This window comes from Balaenoptera musculus, chromosome 6 (genome assembly GCF_009873245.2).
Source record: "Balaenoptera musculus isolate JJ_BM4_2016_0621 chromosome 6, mBalMus1.pri.v3, whole genome shotgun sequence".
Lineage (NCBI taxonomy): Eukaryota > Metazoa > Chordata > Mammalia > Artiodactyla > Balaenopteridae > Balaenoptera > Balaenoptera musculus.
In genome coordinates, this window is record NC_045790.1 from 79329418 (window position 1) to 79343149 (window position 13732).

The following is a 13732-nucleotide window of genomic DNA, read 5'->3' on the forward strand; positions in this document are numbered from 1 at the left end:
CAGCATTTGTTATTTGTAGGCTTTTTAATGATGGCCATTCTGACCAGCATGAGGCAGTACCATACTCTTTTGATGACTGTAAGCTGTGTAGTAAAGAAGTATGAGTTCTACAACTGTGTTCTGCTTTTTCAAGACTTTTTTTGATTATTCAGGATCCTTTGCGATTTCGTACAAATTTTAGGATGGATTTTTCTATTTCTGCAAAAAATATCATTAGGGTTTTGAAAGGGATTGCATTAAATCTGTGGATTGCTTTGGGCAGTTGACATCCTTTTATTGTTGTGGAAAGAACTACCCTCTTAACAAATTTTTAAGTTTACAATATATTATTGACTGTAGGTGCATTGTTTTACAGCAGATCTTTAGAGCTTATTCATCTTGCTTGACTAAACTTTATACCCATTGAACAATAACTCCTCATTTCCCTCTCCCCCAGTCAACCATCATTCAACTCTTTGATTCATGAATTAAACTATTTTAGATTCCTCAGACAAGTGGAATCAGGCAGTATTTGTCATTCTGTGATTAGCCTATTTCACTTAGCATAATGTCCATCCATGTTGTCGAATATTGCAGGTATTGACATCTTAACAATATTAAGTCTTACCATCCATGAACACAGGATATCTTTCCATTTATTTGTATCTTCTTTAATTTCTTCCAGTAACATTTTATAGTTTTCAGTGGTTAAGTTTATTCCCACATATTTTATTTTTTTTGATGTGTTGTAAATAGAATTATTTTCTTAATTTCCTTTTCAGATTGTTCATCATTATTGTCTAGAAACACAACTGATTTTTATATGTTTTATATGTTGACTTCATGTCCTGCAACTTTGCTGTATTCATTTATTAATTCTAACAGTTGGGGGGGTGGATCTTTAGGGTTTTCTACGTATAAGATCATGTCATCTGCCAACAGGGGTGCAGATGCCTTTTATTTCTTTTTCTTGCCTAATTGCTCTGGCTAGGACTTCCAATACTATGTTGAATAGGAGTGGCAAAAGTGAACCATATTTACTCTTAACACACAGTCTTAGGGGTTTGATGATTGGTTTGGTTTGATGATTGAGGATATAAGTCCATAATAGATGCTGAGAACAAAACTATATTTTAGCATAGTATATTAGTGTTAACAGTGAGTCATCAAGAAAAAGTTAAGTTATAGCCTATACACTGTGATTAAAACAAAAGTGTGTAAGTGAAAGTGTACATTTTAAAAGAGTTTTATCAAAATACCTAAAGTTTAAAAAAAATTAATTTTGATACTTAAAGAAGAAAACTTCTGTTCTCTGGAATTCTTGGTTTAATAAGATAGTCTTTTATCTTCTCCAGGAAATGAGACAGTGAGCTCTGAAATGTCTGCTGTGTTTTTGGCTTCTTGTGTGGTCCTGTGGTTAAGGACAACAAATTGATAACTGGGTGGAGAGGGAAAAAAAGGACCAGCCAACTTCTGGCTAGATTTAGTTATTTTAGGATCCGAAGTTTATACTTAAGTTTATCTTAGGATCCTAAAATCTATATTTAACTTGTTTACCTGTTTTTATACTTTTGTGCTTCCTTTCTTGTATAATTATTTTAAGAAAGAAAATACAGCCTTATATTTAGTGTACTTAGGGAAAAATGGAAAATTATTTTTTATCCATGTTCAGGTAAAGGAAAAAAAAGGAGATCGGCATATTCCTAAAGTCAGGATAGATAAGATTCAGATGACCCCAAGGAAAAAAGCAAAAAGTCAAGATGGGAGAGTTGGGGACCTACTGCTGATCCCATTCATCCGAGAGTTGTTTCTCTTACAAAATGTTATTTTCTTATTATCTGAAGGATGTTGTATTCTGTTTATTTAAAGATACAGCCAAACTTTGTTGTCAGACCAACCTATTCCCTGTACGTTCTAGATAGCTAGAGTTTTTCTGTAAGGCTAATCATTTTCTTTTATTTTTTTATTTTTTATTTTTGATAGTATCTTTTTTTTAATTTAATTTTTTATTTTTGGTTGTGTTGGGTCTTCATTGCTGCACGCAGGCTTTCTCTAGTTGCGGTAAGCGGGGGCTGCTCTTCATTGTGGTGGCTTCTCTTTTTGCGGAGCATGGGCTCTAGGCGCACGGGCTTCAGTAGTTGCAGCACGCGGGCTCAGTAGTTGTGGCTCGCGGGGTCTAGAGCTCAGGCTCAGTAGTTGTGGCACATGGGCTTCGTTGCTCTGCGGCATGTGGGATCTTCCCGGACCAAGGATTGAACCCGTGTCCCCTGCATTGGCAGGCGGATTCTCAACCACTGCGCCACCAGGGAAGTCCCTACATTTCCTTTTAAATATCCTCCAAATCATAGTGATTTAAAGATTTCTGTCTTGCTTATATATTACTGTATAACAAACACCCCAAAGCTTAGTGGCTTAAAACAATGACTGATTATGTCTCACAGTTTTGTGAGTTGGCTAGGTGGTTTTTGCAGTTCCAAGAGATGGGTTCTGGAAATGTTTTAAATAGGAGCATTACTGGAGTGAATTGTCTCCCAAGGTGACTACTTTGAAGGACTTCTGTTACTTGGTGTTACAGAGCTATTCTACTTCTCGAAAATATTATTCTCTTTACTTTATACTTACAGCTATAGTTAACGTCTTAGATAGGGCAGTGTCTATTTCAGTTTATAGGCTGATTTATACAATATGCTTTGCCTCACATCCAACACAGCAACTTGCAACATTATTATTCATCCCTAATGATAGTGGTTGGAGAAAGGAGGCCTGGAAGCAGGACCACCTGCCCATTATGCATTTGTGAGTCCTTTTTGACAGCCGGGTTGTGGTGATAGATAGTTAACAAGGAGCATTGATCTCATGGGGGGAAAAGACAGTTATGGCTTTTTACTGGACTGTGAGAATATGTAGTAGAGAATGGAAAATTTCAAAATGTTTTTTAGAGGGGAGCTCTTTTTTTTTTTTTGAGGGGAGCTCTTTGTTCAAGTATATTCCACAGGAAAGTGGACACAAAAAGGTAAAAGCTGAGCTGTTTTGGTTAAAGGCAAGGGGTTCGGAGAAGTAGAGTCTAACCTTTTCATCTCTCTCTCCCTCCTTTCCTCTCCATCCCCTTCGCTTACCTTTCATTGTCAATGAGGGGGCTCTGTAAAGCACACTTTAAGCCAGTCACCAAAGATGATACATGACTACTGAATTTTCTTTGTTTTTTTTTTAATTAATTAATTTTTTAAAATTTATTTATTTTGGCTGCGCCAGGTCTCATGTGGACTCTTAGTTGCAGCATGCGGACTTCTTAGTTGTGGCATGCACGTGGGATCTAGTTCCCCGACCAGGGATCAAACCCGGACCCCCTGCACTGGGAGAGTGGAGTCTTACCCACTGGACCACCAGGGAAGCATGACTACTGAATTTTGCCTACTGAGTCATGACTCCAAAGTGGAAAGAGGTTGAAAGAAACGGTTGGGTTTGAGATCCCGTCATCTTCAACTGACCACCCACTAGTAACCAATCATGGCTTGAGAGAAATATAACCAAAATATTTACTGCATACATACAGTTCCCAAATTCCTATGTGAAACCCTTAGCCTTAATTTAGTGAGCTGCATAGAACCAGGAATTAATTATAGATTCCTTTTGCCCTTTAATCCTAAGCCCTGTCAACCTTTTTTTTTTTTTTTTTTTTTTTTTAATACTATATTGCTCTGTTTGTTTCTCTTCTTTTTTTTTTTTTTTTTTTTTTTTTTTAATTTTTTTTTTTATTTATTTATGGCTGTGTTGGGTCTTCGTTTCTGTGCGAGGGCTTTCTCTAGCTGCGGCAAGCGGGGGCCACTCTTCATCGCGATGCGCGTGCCTCTCACTATTGCGGCCTCTCTTGTTGCGAAGCACAGGCTCAGACGCGCAGACTCAGTAATTGTGGCTCATGGGCCTAGTTGCTCCGCGGCATGTGGGATCTTCCCAGACCAGGGCTTGAACCCGTGTCCCCTGCATTGGCAGGCAGATTCTCAACCACTGCGCCACCAGGGAAGCCCTGTCAACCTTTTTTAGTACAAAGCCAAGAAAATTTTTTCTAGCCATACTTTCTAGTTCATAATAAGAAAAAAAAGGTTTGTTTTTAGAATATTATATAATAATGTATATGCTTTAAAAAATATACATTGAACATTAGGTGGGCTGTGCACCTCTTTCCCTTTGCATACTGTTAGCCTCTTTGCTTAATTTCCTCTAGACAAGTGCTTCTTAAACCTGAGGCTGCAGAAAAATCACCTGGCTCACCCCTGAAATTCTGATTCAGTAAGTCTGGCACTGGTCCCAAGCACTTACCAGTCTAATAAATTCCCAGGAGAAACTGATTCTACTGATCCATAGACCACACTTTGAGTAGAACTACTCTTAGACCCAAACTATAATCTCAGCCTCTTCATCAATGGTTCTCAGATTTAATCAACATAAAGGTTTTTGTTTGTTGGTTTTTTGGTTTTTTTGGTTTTGTTTTTGAAAAAAAGAAAAGGAAAATAAAAAGCCCTAGTGCACAAGACCCAAGAATCAAAGGCCAAATAGTGCCACTAAAAGTGTGATTTGGAGAATATCATTTCCGCACTGGGTTTTCTGCCTTTAGAGATTAGGTTTATAAATCTATCACTCATTGAAGATTAAGAGATTGTGGAGAAAAGTCCTAAGGAAATGGTATTAGCTGCTCAGATTTTAACCTAGAAAATGTTTAAACTTAACTGTCTTTTTATGGGGAAAGATGAAGTGAAAGATACTATGATATTTTTTCCTTTGAAACAAATATATCGTGTCTATTTTGTTTAAAAATATTTTCTGAGAAAGTGGTTTGTCTCTTTCTCTAATTATAGGTGAAATATAGTCTCACTGTTGAGAATCTAGAAAAATACAGACAAGTATAAAATAAAGACACATCATTGAACAGTTTTTGGAAGTCAAATTTTGAATAGTTAGGTAACAAATCCATTGTTTGACTGTGCCATAATTTACTTAATCCAAATGTTAGACATTTGAGGTTTTTAAAAATAGCTTTCTCTTTTCTAAAAAATGTTCAGATTAATAACTTTATGAAAAAAATCTCTGATAGTTTCCTTAATATGGAATTCTAGAGGTGGAGTTAGAGGATTTGAATGTTTTTAAGACTGGAGAGATATATATATATATTTTTTTACCCCCAACCTCAATATGAAGGTTGTACCTTCATAAATATGCTTATATTGGCAAAGTGTGAAAATGCCTATTTTACTGTCCTTCCCTTAACTATTATTATTTTGTTTGATAATTGATAAACAAAAGATAGTATTTTAATAGTATTTTAAATCTTACTGTTTGCTCATATCTTGCCCATTTTCCTATTATTTCAAGTGAATAAGGCAATCACAAAAGGACGAATACTGCATTATTCCACTTACATGAGGAATCTAAAGTAGTCAAAATCAGAGATGCGGGAGTAGAATGGTGGTGGCCAGGAGCTGGAGGAGAGGGAAATGGGGAGATGCTGTTCAACCTGTATAAAGTTTGAATTATGCAAGATGCATAAGTTCTGGAGATCTGCTGTACATTATGCTTATAGTTAGCAATAATGCACTCTATACTTAAAAATTTGTTAAGAGAATAGATCTCATGCTATATGTTGCCACAATTTTACAAAAAGATCTTAGGTTTTAGCAATCAATTCACATAAATTCTTTACGTATAAGGATATTGGCATTTTGTTATATTTGTGTCAAATATTTGTCTTTTATTTTGTTTATGACTTTTGACATCTAGAATTTTACAGTTTCTATATGGTCAAATCTTTAGTTTTCTGTTGTGACTTAGGTACACCTTCTTTCAATAAATACTCCGGGAATCTATGTCCTGAGTCTGAGGCTATTGGGTACAGATTTCTGTGACAAACTGTCTCTCTTTTTTTTTCTTCCAGTTTTATTGAGATATAATTGACATATAATATTGTGTAAGTTTAAGATGTACAGTGTGTTGATTTGATACACGCATATGTTGGAAAATGATTACCACCATAGGGCAGTTAAATCTCCATCGCTTTACATAATTACCATTTCTTTTTTGTGGTGAGAACATTTAAGATCTACTCTCTTAGCAACTTTCAAATATATAATACAGTATTGTTAACTATAATCATCATGCTATGCATTAGATCCCCAGAACTTATTCATTTTATAGTTGGAAATGTTTACCCTTTGACCAACATTTCCCCCACCCCCCCAGCGCCTGGCAACCATTCTACTCTTTGTTTCTATGAATTTGGCCTTTTAAGATTCTACATATAAGTGATATCATACAGTATTTGTCTTTCTCTTTCTGACTTATTAAACTTAGCGTAATGCCCTCAAGATCCATCCATATTGTCACAAATGGTAAGATTTCTTTCTTTCTCATGGCTGAATAATATAAAGAACTCTATACATATGGTTCTCTCTGATTGAAATCCTTCCCCTGACCTGCATGCATATTTCTACTCCTCCTTTAAGAATCTACTCATATGACTCCTTTCTGAAACCTTTCCTGATGACCCCCTGCATATTTGGCCTTGTCTGGGGCTCCATTACAGCGGTTAACGCATTATTTACATAGCTGTAAACTCTGTGAGGGCAGGAATAGTCTTTGAATCCAGGGTCTCTGGAAGATCCAGAGAGAGACCTTGATCTCTTCCATTTTTTAAGTTCTTCATGTATTAAAAATGATTGAAATCCAAAGCAGAATTCTAATAATTTTGGTATATTTAAAATATTTACCTTAACAAATTCATTTTGTAATATGAAAATGACTGTATTTAGGACAAACCACACGATCATCTCAGTAGATGCAGAAAGAAAAATTTGACAAGTCCATGATAAAAACACTCAACAAACTAGAAGTAGAACTTCCTCAGCCTGGTAAAGGGCATCTATAAAAAACCCTGTAGCTAACATTATACTTAATGGTGAAAGACAACTAAAAGCTTTCCCTCTAAGATCAAGAATAAGAGAAAGTTGGTCATTCTCAACACTTCTATTCACCATTGTACTAGAAGTTCTAGCCAGAGCAAATAGACAAGAAAAAGATATAAAAGATATTCAGATTGAAAAGGAAGTAGAACTATTTGCAGATAACATGATCTTGTATATAGAAAATGCTAAGGTAGCCACAAAAAAATAAATGAGTTGAAGATTGTAGGATGCAAGATCAATGGATATAGGGTTTCTTTTAGGGGTGATAAAATATTCTGAAATTAGACTGTGGTGATGGTTGCCCAACTCTGTGAATACACTAAAAACCACTGACTTGTACACTTTAAAAAAGTGAATTTTATAGTATGTTAATTATATGTCAAAAGAGTTGTTTGTTTGTTTTTTAATGACTACATTTATAACTTCATGTGTAAATAAGGATAAAAGGCTAATTTGAAGCCCTTTGTGATTGTCAGTCTTGGGCCAAAGATTTTCCTGTCCTTTTTTCCCCAACTTGTGAAAGACTCTATTTTCTGCTCTATATTCCTGGCGTTACCAACCAGGGTTCTTGGCCTCCTTAATCAGTAGAAGTTGATCAGAGTCCAGACAAGAAATTCAGGCAAGGCTTTATTGGGGCCCCTGCTGCAGCAGTGGGCAGTGAGAACAAACAACAGGTTCCCTTGCTTGTTGGCTCCCTGAGGCGGGGGAGCTTGTTCCTTATATGGGGTGAGGGTAGGGGTGTGTCCAGGGGTCAGGCCAGAGGGGTGGCTTAGGTGTTTTGCCCACCCCTTAGGTGATGGTGTGTTCCGGGGGCATCCGCAGTACCCTGCTTTTGCTCCCCACCCCCTGCTTTTGCTCCAGGCTCTTCAAAAGTGGCAGCTGGGTTTTTTGGTCTCTTTGTATATTTTGGGTCCAGAATTTACCCTAACTGCAGGCATGCAATTATTTTTAGTCCCAGACAGTTTCTTTGTATTTTGTTGCTGGAGGAGAGGTGTGTCCAGGTGCAAGCACTGCAGCGCTGCAGCAAAGGGTCCCAGGTCCCAGCCTGTCTCACTGGTGCCCAGCACAATGCCAGACAAATAGTATAAGTTCAATAAATATTTGTAGAATAAATGAATAAATTATGGCAGCTGAACTGACTTTAAGCCTAGTTCAGCAAATCAGCTACATTTCTGAGGTTTTTTTCTCTATCACCAAGGATCCATGAATTTAGTGACACTCACAGAAATTATAGACTGGCCCCATGATGAGTTTGGTTTTAGCCCTATAGAGCAACTTTTAAAGAAGACAGAATGGTCAGTTATGACTGGTACACTAGATAAAGGCCTTTCCAAAAAAAGATCTATGAACTGAGCTGAACATGAACATAAGTAAGAGTTTTTAAAATTAAGATAAATATACAAAAACAATTAAAAAATTAAACAATAATAACAAAATAAAAGAAATTTAATTCACCTGTAATCCTATCTGCCTATCCTTTCTGTTTACATGCATATATAATTTTGCAGGAATATAACTGTTAGCATTAAAATTATTTTGTATTCTACTTTCTTTTAATTAACCTTGTTTCGTAAGCATTTATCCACGTTGCTGTTTAGGCTTTATGGTATATGGCTTAGTGTATTCTATTCAGTTGTTGAAATATCCTCACTGGTAGTCCTTTAACCTCCTTAAAACTTCATTGATATTACAATCATTCTTTTAAAAATGTACTCACCTAGTAATGAACCTAACTCTGAATAATAACCCCTCACCTTTTCTTTGTCTGTACCTAAACAGCTAGAGAAAATTGTACAGTCCAGTAGAGTTAGTATCACTTTCATCATCACCAAACTTATGCTGGCCAGCAGTCTTATTTCTGTTACAAGGTTATTCCTCTACTCTTTATAACAAATATTTTATACCTTCACTACCCTCCTCAACCTCTGACCCTCCCATCTTCCTTCCATATACTCTATGATGACCTTGACTCATATACCTCAAAGAAAAAGGAAGCCATCAAACATGAACTTTCTTACTTCCTACCACCCATCTGCAAATCTGTCTATAGCCATCCTCTCTTCACTAGTTGCAATGGAGGAGTATCTCACCTCTTAACAAAAGCTAATCTCTCCCGGGTGAACTGGATTGCATACCCTCTATTGTTCAGCTGTTTTGAGATGTTTTTATACAGCAGAGAGTATTATACCTAAATGATATACTTTGTAAGCTACCCCAAACAAACCTATACTCTGAGTAAAAACACTCTGATTGCTATACAAATGGAACTTCAAGACAATTCCCTGATGCCACCCCACTTCCACGCACCTCTTTGATCTCTTTGCTGATCCTAAGTTCAACCTATATGGAAATCCTTTTTTTTTAATTTATTTTTATTTATTTATTATTTTTGGCTCATTTTGCTGAAGCATATTCCGTAGTAGCTTTCTAAGAAAGGATACATAGTAGGAATATTTTTGAAATGAATGTCTGAAAGTATATATATTTAAACTCTCAGAGTTGATAATTTGGCTATGCATGAAACCTTAGGCTAGAAATCAATTCCTCTCAGAAATCTGAAAGTACTGCTCCACTGCTTACTAATTAGATTCCATCATTGTTAAGCCGAATGCCATTCTGATTTCTGATATTTGTATGTAAACTTTTAAAATTAATTAATTAATCAATTAATTTATTTTTGGGTGCGTTGGGTCTTCGTTGCTGCCCGTGGACTTTCTCTAGTTGCGGCGAGCGGGGGCTACTCTTCGTTGCGGTGCGCAGGCTTCTCATCTGGTGGCTTCTCTTGTTGTGGAGCACGGGCTCCAGAGCGCGCGGGCTTCAGTAGATGCGGTGCGTGGGCTCAGTAGTTGTGACTCATGGGCTCTAGAGCACAGGCTCAGCAGTTGTGGCTCAGGGGCTTAGTTCCTCCACGGCATGTGGGATCTTCACGGACCAGGGCTCGAACTCGTGTCCCCTGCGTTGGCAGGCGTATTCTTAACCACTGCGCCACCAGGGAAGCCCTATATAGAAATTCTTGAGCCGCTACTGCTTCTCAGGGATGTTGCTTCATCATTTAATTCCTCTCTTTCTAAACCTTCAACATCAATGGAGGCAAAGTTATAAAAAAATAAAAGAAAGAGTACAAGTGTATTTCCCAGACACAAGTCTGCAAATTGAAAGGGCCCACTGAGTGCCCAGCACAACAAATAAAAATAGCCTACCCCAGTGTACCTCATCATAAAAATCTAGAAAACTAGGGATATAGAGAAATTTTTAATCTGTCCTTTTTTTAAAAGTTTACATACAGGGACTTCCCAACAAGAAAGAAGAAATCATGGGATCTAGAACACAGGACAACTAACAGAAGAGAGGCAAAGGAAATTCCTAGCATGATGAGAGAGAGAAGTCCAGCATGAAGTGGTCTTGTAAGCCAGAGAGGAGATTCAATTCAGAATGTATCAGAAAAGAAAGTTCCAGAAGGATTATGTTCCGGGGGGGAAAAAAAGGAACTGTGTTTGACCATATGGAAAGTTAGCTTTAGATTGAGAGCGATTTTTACCATTCCGCTAGAGAATTTGTGAAGATTTAGGGACAAATATATAGAAAACTAAACAAAAGAGAGTCAAGTAATAAAGTTAAATTATAAATTATACAGTAATAATAAGGGTCCACAGACTACCAAGTCATAGCAAACACTGGATATTAATTAAATCAGAAATTGTGGGGACTTCCCTGGTGGTCCAGTGGTTAAGACTCTGTGTTCCCAATGCTGGGGGCCCAGGTTCGATCTCTGGTCAGGGAACTAGATCCCGCGTGCTGCAACAAAGATCAACTAAAAAAGATCCTGCATGCTCCAACTAAAACCCGGCGCAGCCAAATAAGTAAATATTAAAATTAAAAAAAAAAAGAAATTGTGAGGAAAGTGGTGGATGTAGGAAGTCAAGAGAATGTTTAAAATCAAGAAATAATTAAATATACATGTGATTTATAAACATGAACATAAATGCCAGATGAGACAGCTAAAAGATTTGAAAGTAGTGGTCTCTGGAGAAGGACACAGAGGTAGAAAGGGGTGGAGCTGGGGACTGCTATTTTCCATCATAAACTTTATACTACAATTTATCTTTGTAACCATGTGCATATACTAATTTGATAAAATCAATATTAATTTAAAAATCCCCTGACACCACATCACCCTCTGGGTATTGACCGTCTCATTTAACAGCCAACCTGCTCAATTTTCCATTCACTTTTGCACCCTCTGCTGTCTAGCTTCATTTCCACTAACCACGCCCCTGAAATTGTTTATGTCAAGATCACCAGTGAATTCCCAGTTGCCAAATAAAATGGATGCTTTCAGCTACGCTCGTTTTCTTTCGGTTTTTCTAAGACACCAACCACTTTCCTGTCTCAGGCCCTTTCACACATGTCATTTCCTCTGCCTGTAATGTTGTCCCCAACTTTTCACCTGTTTAAATTCCCTTCAACTCACCTTTCAAGGCTGAACTTAAACATCAGTTTCCCAGAGAGGCCTTCCCTGACCTCTTAATCAAGCCCTTAGTCAGTCTTAATCAGATCCTCTTAATTACTCTGTACTTTATTTTCATGGCATTTATCACACTTTGTAATTATATTTTTATTTATGTGATTGTTTGTCTGCCTTCCTCCACTAGATTGTAAACTTCATGAGGGCAGGGATAGTATCTATTTTGTTTACCACTTCCTGGCCGATAGGAATCTGCCCAAAGACTGAATTAATAATCCTCGAAAGAGGTGTTGAAGGAGGGCCTAGAATTAGAGCACTGATTGTAGGAATTAGAAGAGAGGATAGACTAGAGAGGCTTTTCTACGGCAGAAACTATGGGACTTGGATAGGGTCTCCTGGGATACATGTCTGGAAATACTTAGACCCTTTAAGGAGAATCTTGTCAGCCCATGAGTATATGTAGAGGACTCGCTTTCACTGTCTTCTGCTGACAGATGAGCAACTCAGGTAGTCATGTACCTGAATTCGCTATATTCACTGGGTGGGAAATTCTTGATTCACAGATAATTTGCATATTTACTCTAACCTCCTTTCTATGTATTCCCTCGGGATTTTTTTTTTTTTTGGTAATAAATTTATTTATTTATTTATTTATTTTTGGCTGTGTTGGGTCTTCGTCGCTGGGTGCAGGCTTTCTCTAGTTGAGGCGAGCGGGCGCTACTCTTCGTGGCGGTGCGCGGGCTTCTCATTGCGGTGGCTTCTCTTGTTGCGGAGCAGGGGCTCTAGGCACGCAGGCTCAGTAGTTGTGGCTCGTGGGCTCTAGAGCGCAGGCTCAGTAGTTGTGGCGCACAGGCTTCATTGCTCCGTGGCATGTGGGATCTTCCCGGACCAGGGCTCGAACCCGTGTCCCCTGCATTGGCTGGTGGATTCTTAACCAGTGCGCCACCAGTGAAGTCCCGCCCTCAGGATGTTTTCTGGGACAGAGCCACTTTACAACTTTAAGGAGGACAGAGAACAGAGCCATGAGGGTTAAAAAATTTGAGGTGGTGTGCCTGTTGAAAAGAAAAGCTCTGGGTATGACAGTGGCAAGATTCCCTGGTGTGAGTTGGTAAGTTGAACAATAGTGCAGCCTCAAAAAGGCAATAGGAGGGATTTAGGTTCAAAGAAAGAAGAGACTCCTGATTCATGTTCATTATAGTTGCCGTTTACTGAGCCCTCACTAAATACCAATCACTGTTCTAGATATTTCTATATCTCTTAACTTCCACCAGCACCCTGTGAGAGGAGATATTATTAATCCCCATTGTACAGGTGAAGAAACCCAAGCTGAGGGGAATCAAATAACTTGCCCAGTGCTACAGAATTAGTCCTGAAGAGCAGAGTTAAGGGGCTTCCCTGGTGGCGCAGTGGTTGAGAATCTGCCTGCCAATGCAGGGGACACGGGTTCGAGCCCTGGTCTGGGAGGATCCCAGATGCCACGGAACAACTGGGCCCGTGAGCCACAATTACTGAGCCTGCGCGTCTGGAGCCTGTGCTCCACAACAAGAGAGGCTGCGATATTAAGAGGCCCGCGCACCGCGATGAAGAGTGGCCCCCGCTTGCCACAACTAGAGAAAGCCCTCGCACAGAAACGAAGACCCAACACAGCCATAAATAAATTAATTAATTAATTAAAATTAAAAAAAAAAAAGAGCAGAGTTAATATACCAGCTTTTTCTTAGCTCCCTTTGTTTTTTTTTTTTGGCCGCGACCAGGGATCAAACCCGTGTCCCCTGCACTGGAACCTTGAAGTCTTAACCACCGGACCGCCAGGGAAGTCCCTAGCTCCCTTTGTTGGCCAGAAAGAAATAAAAATGCATGGCCTAAAGCTGGAAAGAGCAAATCAGGGTTCAATTTCTTCATTGTAGATGGACAGTAATTTGTTAGTTGAAGTGAGCTCCTATGCCTTAAACAAAAGTGTGTGATGTAAATAGGGACTGAACTCCTGCAGAATGAATAAGCATAAAAATGGGGCTCAACTGAGAGCAAGTTATTGAGATTCTAGTGACTCTTTCAAGGGTCAGAGTTCTCAACCAAAACACAGGTAATTTGGGTTGTCAATTCAGTATAAATTTGTCCCTGATTTAATAAATATGCTAACTGATGTCCCTGGACAGAGATGGCTTTTTGGATTAGCTGTCTTTCCTTTGAATATAGCACATTCCAAAGCCTACTTTATAGTTTGTATGGTCATAGTTATTTAATTATTTGTTAGTCTCCCCAGGTGAACTATAAGCTCCATGAAGGCCAGCCCCAGGTCTGCTTTGTTCACATAGTGCAGTGCCTGGCACTTCAT